Source organism: Semicossyphus pulcher, unplaced genomic scaffold, assembly GCF_022749685.1.
Source record: "Semicossyphus pulcher isolate SPU_LCO1_2020_fin unplaced genomic scaffold, fSemPul1.0.p SCAF_3, whole genome shotgun sequence".
Taxonomy (NCBI): Eukaryota; Metazoa; Chordata; class Actinopteri; order Labriformes; family Labridae; genus Semicossyphus; species Semicossyphus pulcher.
Window position 1 is genome coordinate 8,104,014 of NW_027211704.1, and position 9,590 is coordinate 8,113,603.

Genomic DNA, 9,590 nt, shown 5'->3' on the forward strand with positions numbered 1-9,590 from the left:
ATAACAACGCTTGTTTTCTCGTGATAACGGGATAATTTTCTGGTCATCTTGAAAACAGAACAACAGGCTGGTCACTGTGATATTACAGAGCAGGACATGCCATGCTACCATCGCCCTCACTAATGAGGTGAGTTAAGCCGGTTTCTATGTTTGTTCTGTGTTTTTGCTGCTCTGGGGATACGAGCTACGATCATTTAATGTTATGGTGGTGCGGCTTTGTTATCTCCAGATAAATAAGTCGAGATCTCGAGAAAACAACTGGAAATGATCACGGGAAAACGGAGTAAACAAAATGTATGGATATACAGTATGTCCGCTTAGGGCTTCCGTAGATTTGACAGTGAAAAAGTCTCTTCATAACAACATTGATTGATAAATTATTGTGATGATTCTCTGATTTAAAATGTATTCTCTACAATTATCTTCTATTAACGAGGATTTTAGCGGTATATCGTACAGATATCATACAGAACATTTTCTGATCTACATGATTCAATTCTTCTGTGTTTTTATAAAACAAATCTAGTTCTACCACACTAGGACATAACATTTAGCAAAATTATAATTAAGAGTTTGTTTAATCACAAACTGTATGATCTGATACATTCCTCGAAGTCCCAGTGTAACAAATAGTTATAACTGTGTAAGAAATTATACCATGGTACTGAAGGTGTTGTAGGAGTAAAGGGTCCAAATCAAAGCGCCTCCCACCGGAATTTCTCTCCCAAAATATTTCTGGACACATTTGCATATTAAGAACATAATTTTAGGGACTATACACACGTTTTCCGGAACAGTGATGAATTGAAAATAAATAGGAAATATAACCAGACTGATAGTCTGCTGACAGGCTTTATAAAGAAGGACATATTTAGTGGCCAAACATTTGTTCACATCAAACTGATTTAACCATAAATATCACACATTACTGCCTGCCTTGTACAGAAACAATAAAGTAAGCAGCAGATGTAGGGATGATTTATATTAAACTTTATATTGAATTAATGTGGCACAAACTGTAAACCGTAAAGTGTTTTCCAGAGGAAGTTGTGAACTCCCAAGTTTTAGTGCATGCTTTGAATGCAGCAGTAAAATACCATGATCTTGCACGTGCAATATGAGTCTATGCAGGGAAACCTACTGGATCTAGTGCAATAATTACATTTATTCTAGAGAAATTTTTAATAACTATTCTAGCGCAATCATTTCATTCATACTAGTGCAAAAAATGCATTTATTCTTCTGCAAAAATTAAATCTATTCTAGGGTTTATCACATCTCTTTAAAGACAAACATTGATTTTATTACCAGTTGATGCTTCGTGTTTCTCCTGGGTTTACCGTCTTGGCTCAGTTCATAGCAGACCGCCTGATGTGAATAAAGTTTCAGCAGGAAAATAAAGCAGCCGGAGCGTCCCATCACTGTTTCATGATCTGGTCTGAGAGCCAGTCCAGACCCTCGACCAGACCTGACCCGCTGACTGCACAGGACGCCTGGATAAACCACTGCACACACACACAGAGGTACAAACACGTTAGATTAAAATACATTTTTCTGTAAAAAAAAATACTTGAGGTCACTAAACTAAACCTTCTTTTTTGATTGTTTAAACTTTTTATCGTGCCTACATATATTTTTGCTTTCTCAATAAATTTGGCTACGAAAACTTGTCATTGTTGAATAGGTAACCTAAAACCCTGAGTAGCAGTTTTGCTTTGTGAAGTTCAAATAGTGCGTGATTGACGTTTTAAACATGCCATGGACACTTACCGGCTGTGACACTGCTGATAGGCTCAGAGCCTCTGTGATGTCACTGACTGACATGGCTCTCGGCAAATCCTGTTTGTTAGCAAACACCACTAAGGCCACGCCCCTCAGCTCCTCCTCCTCCAACTGAAACACAATTGCATTATTAAAAAAATACAAATCACATTGTACACACTTGCCCAATAGAGCTGAATCTGGTTTGGATTTGCTGTTTTAGTGACGTTTCTCTGTAGTTTTCTTTGTACTAATTAATTAAGACCAAATTGAGTGCGTGTGTGTGTGTGTGTGTGTGTGTTTATTTATGTGTACCATCCTGTGCAGTTCATCAGCAGCTTCTTTAACCCTCTCAGGGTCGTTGCTGTCGACCACAAATATCAGACCCTGAAGACAAACAGAAAAAACATTATTGCATATGTCTTCCAACTGCTCCATAAAAACAACCTTTAATAAGTTGTAGTTGTAGTAGTAGTAGTAGTAGTAGTGGTGGTAGAAGTAGTAGTAACAGCAGTACCTGTGTGTTTGTGAAGTAATGTCTCCACAGAGGTCTGATGAAAGTCTGACCACCGACATCCCAAACTGTAAAACTGATGTTTTTATACTCCACCGTCTCCACATTAAAACCTGCACACACACACACACACACACACACACACACACACACACACACACACACACACACAGGTAAACTTTATGATCTTAAATTATTTTATATTTCCATTCATTTTGTGCATTAATATAAACAAATCAAATTGATCTCTTACCAATGGTTGGGATGGTGGTGACGACCTCGGCCAGCTTCAGTTTGTAAAGCAGAGTGGTTTTACCTGCTCCATCCAGACCCACTGCACACACACACACACACACACACATTACAGGACAGTTACCGTTAATTACTGCTAATAGTGTTAATAGCTGCTATTGTTGTTGTTTTTAGTTTACAACACTAGCACAGGACGTAATAATCTCTCGAGTATAAATAAAGGTTGATTTAGACCGTTTGTATAACTAAAAATAGAATGTAAGATTAAAATACAACGTAACAAAAAGGTAAAAAATGTCACTTTAGTTAAATGATGTTAGTGTTGTCAGCCAAAATGTTCACTCTTGTAAGAGAAAGAAATAACTTATTTAAACTATTGGTTTTAATATAATAATAGTCTAAATGTTATAATCTATGACATGACAATGTTAATCTATAACAAAACATAGGCTACGTCATATTTCAAGCTGTATATATATTTTTGTTAGAATTTTTTAATTACCAATCACTTCCGGGACTAAATGTTGACAAAATTGGCAATTATTTGTCGATTAACCAATAAACCAAACAATTAATTGTTTAAAGACGAGTTACTACTCTTATTGTCGTAACAGGTAGTATTACGAAACTTTAAAACTTTTGAAACACAGAAAGCAGGTAAAAAAAACTAATAAATTATACATCTATAATAGTAACAATATGATATAATTAAATTACTGACCCATTAAAATCCGGACCGGTCTCTTTGAAGTGAACCTGGAGAAGATGTGTGAGATGATGACGCCCATGTTTGTAGTAGAAAGCTCCCCCTCTCAGTAAACGGCTCGCGCTGTCTCTGTCGGTGTGTGTGTGTAGGTGTGTGTGAGTGTCTGTGGTTTTATAGAGGAGTAACAGCACCGGGAGTGTGTGTGTGTTATCCATGTTGTCACTCCGGTTGTTGTCAGCTCGGTACACGGTGGCAGTGAAAGCGTTGGCAGAAGCAACTACACCGTTGTCAACAACGCACACCGGAAAACACTACTTCCGCTAACGCTGCCTTCAAAATAATGGTATGTCTTTCTTTTTTCAAACTCAAATTACTACTACAGTTATTCGATTATTAAGGAAATGACTGAGTTATTTAAAAGAGAATAACATAGAACACTGTGCTTTACACAATATATGGTACTAAATTACTGAATAAAAAGAAGGATTAGGTGCTGATATCACCTAAAAAAACCTTAAAGTACAGCAAAATATTACATTTTCACGTGTCCAAAGTTTGTGTATGCTTGCTTACTACAGATTTTGCACTTTAATTTCCCCCATTTTTATCATATCCATTTTTGTATATCACGTTATTTTGACTGTTTTATAAAAAAGAAATAAGAAAAATAATTATTTTATTGAATTTAATTTTTAAATGAATAAATAAAAGAATATCACTTTAAGAGCACCTGACATTCACCTGGGGTTGTACCACCTTACCGTGAGCACCATTCTAAATTTTGAATTAAGTTTTGTTCTGTGCTGAACTGTTTGACTTTTATTTTGGTAGTCAGACTTTGGTTCCTGTGTCGCCCTCAGGGGTTGGATCAGGAAGTGTTTCTCGGTCTCCGTCTTTTGTTGTTGTTGGCAGAACTGACTTGTTTCCCGTCGCGTTGTCAGGTTTGTGTTCACTCAGTCTGAGTTTAGTTGAAAGTTTATTGCAAATTTTTTATGTGCAGTTATAATAAAGGGGTTACAACACAATAACATTTCTTGTCAGTGAATATAAAGACTTTATAAGTCTTAATTAATGTTTCTGCTCCTTTTAATATTAGAGATCTTTCTTTATGTTCCAGCACTGAGGTCCTCCATTCTTTTTTCTTTTAATGTTCCTTATGTGAAATATAAAAGTACCAATGAATTAGCCCTCTGTTTTTTTGTTTGTTTTTATTGTTGACAAATTCATCGGGTTTTTTCATTGCTTTTATCCCTGGTGTTACTTTTATTTAGAAATGTGCTTTATAAATAAGTTGAGTTGGACATTACATATAAAATCTATTTAATGTTATACATTTTTACATCATATCAATAACCCACAGATGAAGACAAAAGTCATAACAAAAGAGAGATCTCAGCAGACCACCCCTGTCTCTCTCACCTTCACATTTACATCATTTCACTTTATCGTCTGTTTGACTCTGAATAGAACCATAACTGACGTAATGAACATCATGCTGTATTGAAGAAGACTTAAAGCTAAAGATTGAGACCATAAACTCATTAGGAAAATGTTTAATAAATAGGTAATACATTAACTGAGAAGTAGGCTCATTTTCTCATTAGCTTCTTGATTTTAGTGGTGGAGTGGAGTCACCCCCTGCTGGACATTAGAAAGAATGCAGGTTTGAGGCACTTCTGCATTGGCTTCACTTTCGACAACAGGAGGCCACCACTTCCACTGCTTATAATCTTTATTGCAAACTCTTGAAACCTGAAGGAACATACAGGAAAACAGCTGAAGCATCAGAACAAACCCATATATTTAATACATCTTTAAAGGGAAGTTGCTAAGAGGTTTTTGTGGACATTAAACATCATCAGTCCCTCCAGGATTTTGCCTTGAGGCTCTGTGTAGCACATTACACATCCACTGTGCGTGACTCACATTAAAGCCATCTATTGGCTGAGCGAGCTGTTTGTGTTCTGCCTGGTCGATTTCCATGCCAAGAAGCCAAATAACATGTGTACAAACTGAATGACACTGTTGCAGCCAATTTAGACTTGTGTATGTTTGTGTGCGTGAATGTGGGTGTGTGTTAATGATAGGCACTATGCTTGCTATTGGTTACCTGCACCGCTGTGGGCATAGGTGGTGATTAGTCACATGGAGGCTAGATAGGGGAGACACGGGTGATCAGTGATTAGGGAAATGAGAATCAGGGGAAGCCACACAGTTTTTCAACCGTGTCTGTGTGTGTGTCGAGAAAATGAGTTTTTGGTACAGTCGTTTTACACCCGTCTTTTTGTAGGTGTTATTAATGTTTTGATCTAATAAAGTGTTAAACGCATACGATGGAGGACCTCATTTTTTACACACCAGCATGAGTTGGAAAGGCTTCAAGTTCCCTCAAGCGGCATTTTTTGTGGATCGATTGCCGCTACAGACACTAAAGTAAATATCCATTATTTCGCACTGCGCCTGCACATTCACTGCCAAACCTGTGTGCATAGCAGAATAATAAAAGATACACTTTTATTGATCCCAAAACGAGGACAGCAAAGAAACGGCAGAAAGCACACGGCGCACAATATATTCAAACAACTAGAGTAGAGTAGTAGTGCACACAGTACACAGAGGCAGACGAATACAGCGCACAGAAAGTGAACATGATATTGTACATACAATGTTTACTATTTTCAGTTAGGATGTGTGCGTCTATGTGTTATGTTTTACTGGGACCAGGCTTGGTTGAAGAGCCTGGCGGCAGCAGTGCAGAGGGATTTGGGACACGTGCTGTAACCGTCTCATGCAGGGGGTGGGAAGTGTTCTCCATGAGACATGACAGCCTTATAGGGTATCATCGTCCTGTCTCCCACCACCTCCACAGGGTCGAGGGGGTATCCCAGAACAGAGCTGGCCTTCTTTACCAGTTTGTTAGGCTGTGATGCTGCTGCTCCAGCAGACCCCTCCATAAAGGGGATAATACCACCACAGAGTCATAGAAGGTCCTCAGGAGGGATCCCTGCACTCCCTTTTTGTATAGTGCATTGATGTCTACATGTTATCTACATGTTATTTATCACATTTAAGGTGTTCTACTGGATATTTAGAAAATGTTGACTCGTCAAATTTGAGGAAGGTCAAGAAAAAGTTGCATCAATTTGTGTGAATTTGCAGTAACACAATATCACAACTTCCCGGAGGGACTGGAAGATGGACCAGTTGGCAGCCTATTGGTGGTTGACCATAGTTTATTCTTTTGTTAAAGTTCAACTTCATCTTTGTTATGGGTTGTGTTTTGTGTTGTCGCCCCTCCCCGCTCTGTTTCCTGCTACAGGTTGGTGTTTGTAATCAGTGGAGAAGTGTTTCCACGTGTGTCAATCAGGCTGCAGGCAGCAGAGATGAAAAGGGCGCTGTGGGTAGTGTGAGGTGTCTCGTGCTCGTGTGCGGCGGTCCAGGCTGACGCTCCCTTCAATTTCATTCATTTTTGTGGCTATTTCTGTGACAAGATCTAGTGGGTTTGTTTTGCGTGTGCGGTTAAATAAAAACCCTATTTATTTCGCTAAACTTCTTCCTGGTCTTCCTCTTCATTCCGGGCATTATAATTTTGTTGTTCCCCACATCCCCTAGTAGTACGGGGAACGTAACAATCTTTCACCTTGTGATTATTTTAACAAAGCATATTAGTCCACAGCCCTTTCAGAACATGTCTTTGATCAAATTACCAAAAACATGGCGGCCTCCTCCTCCTCCTCCTCCTCCTCCACCACCACCAGAGCAGCCAGGTTTGAGGAAGTGAAAGATGAGACTTGTTGACACAGCAACAAGATGTTATTATAAAGTTAATTTCAGTTCTTGTTTCAGACTGTGTTATGTCTCTGTGGATGTGTGTGAAAGGAGAAGTTCACACACAGGACAGAACCATCCCAAACCCTCATTATGAACTCTCCACATATTTGAGGGTAGGTTTAGGTAGCATAGGTTTGCAGTATTTATACGACAAATCATATTGGAAATAGAGGACATGATTCCTGAGGTAACCATTCTTGCCACCATTCTTCTTGTTTGTATATAGACGTATATATGCACACTTACAGTCCCTGTCCTGTTCCTACAAGAGCACACACACAGGACTACAGCAGAAACACACAAGGGCACTTCAAAAGAAATAAAAGAAATACAAAAAAATAAAAGACATACAAAGAAATAAAAGCATTAAAAAGCAATAAGAAGAATACAAAAATTAATAAAATAAAAAGTTTTAAGATATCATAAGAAAAGCTGGTTAAAGGCTGCAATTAAGATTTCTGTACCACATTAACAAAATGTTTTAGTTGAATGGCCCCAGACTCTTGAAAACTGATGGACAAATGTACCACTATCATTGCGGGGGAGGGCAGAAGTACTGAATATGAAAATACTAACTAGATTAACCTTCATTTTTTCAACAATACCATTAAAATTCCTCAGAAATGGTTTCAAGACATTCGTTAACTATTTTCAGGGTTCCTATTGAAAGAAAACAAAAACAAAATTAGCCTTAAAAAGTTAAAAGTCCCTCGGGACAAAGGTGTATATGTCACAAGTCAGAACCAAAAACAAACCCAAATGCATGACTCAGAGACCGGAGTTCACAAAAAATAGTTTCTTTACTGAAACAACAGAGTTTACAAGGAAAAATATCCAGGCAGGCAAACCAAGTGCAAGGGATCAGGCTGAGGCAGAGTCGGGAAACAGGCAGGGTCGAAAACAGGATCAAAAACAGATAATCAGGCAGGATACAAAACGCTGGAAGGTATAGGTACGAGACACTATGACAATCTGGCAGAGGGCGAGTGGGGAAGCACATGTGAAATAGTGTGGGGAGTGATTAGGGAATGAGGAGCAGGTGAGGTGAGACTACAGGTGCAGGGACTTGTCTAGATGAGGTGGGAGCGGTTTGGAGGTGGAACTGGAGAGGAGGAGGGGTGAGTGAACTATGGGTGAGGGGAGCTGAGAGATGAGGATGACCGGGTCTGAAATGACTGAGGAGAATTAGTAAACAGAATATTGCAGGCAACCAGAATGAATATTGCAGGTGTATAACTAAAACCATGACAGTATATCCATTATCCTGGGCCTACAAGTCAAACCATGCAGACGCAGGTAGCTGGAGATGCAAAGGATTGTCTCAGAAAAGAGAGTCGCTTAGTAAAGGATGGAGAAATATTGCATTTTCATGAACTTAAGAAAAATGTTGGTCTAACAAATTTCAAACCTCTTTCAGTATTTGCAGTTCAAATCTATTCTGCGCAGATTACACACTCAAAAAGATCACTCTGGGTAATAATAAAATGAGTGATATTCAACTACGAGATGAGGAACTGTGTCCAAACTGTACAAATTACTGTGTCATCATTTTTGTGATTGTAGTGCATCTACACTTGCACAATGGGAGAATGACCTGGGAGTACGTCTCGCAACAGAGCAGTGGAAAGCAATATTGAGTAGATCAAACTACCTTTCAAAGTGTGCGAGGTACAAAGTAAATCAAATGAAGCTCTTGTGGAGGTCATGTGTCACCCCACAGAAACTAAACAAAATGAACCATAGTGTTTCAGATGTAAAAGATTTGTTGAGTAAAATATTGAATGTAACTTTACCAGTATGTCCCACAGTGGGTCTACTGGGAAGTCAGGCAGCTGGAGTAATGTCAAAAGAACTACAACACCTGATTGGATTAGCTTTTCTATCCGTGATACTCATAAACTGGAAGGAGAGGAAACCAAATTGTTTTAATATACAAAGCTGGATTAAGGATTATTTGGAATTGATATCTATCGAGCAAGCAGCATCACTCCTTGAGGGTCTTGGCAGCAGATGTTTTCTGAGCCTTGTTACATCAGCTTTGAATAAAAGGCCTTGATTGAGTTATACGGGAAAATGTGTAATGTTTAACATCCTGAACAGAGACAATTCTTGTGCGTATATGTGTGTATGCACATATGTATATGTATAATCATTTTGATTGTATCTTAGTAACACCCTCAACCCCCTGTTCCAAGTCTTGTCCTGTTGAAGGCTAGCTGTGTTTCTGACCTGAAGCGCAAGCAGTCAGACCCTCAGTGCCTGCCTCACAGAATCTGGCTTTCACAATTGCACATTTGTTTTTGTTTTGTTTGTGGTTGTCTTTTGTGTGTTGTATCGTCTTTTTTGGTTTTGTTGTATTATAATTTTGTAAAATTAAAAATAAAATATAACATAAAAAAATAAAAAAACTTAAAGTATCTGCTGACGTCTGGAACAGGAAATGAAACTACACACAAGCAGAAGTACAGCCTGTTAAGAGGGACACACACAGATACACACAGAGAGGACACACACAGATGATCTGAT

General features: G+C 38.5%; 1 pseudogene; it reads right to left on the minus strand.

Moving 5' to 3' along the window:
* Positions 1–1,326: 1,326 nt before the first annotated feature.
* Positions 1,327–3,487, minus strand: LOC138605491 (ADP-ribosylation factor 4-like; annotated as a pseudogene).
* Positions 3,488–9,590: the final 6,103 nt, after the last annotated feature.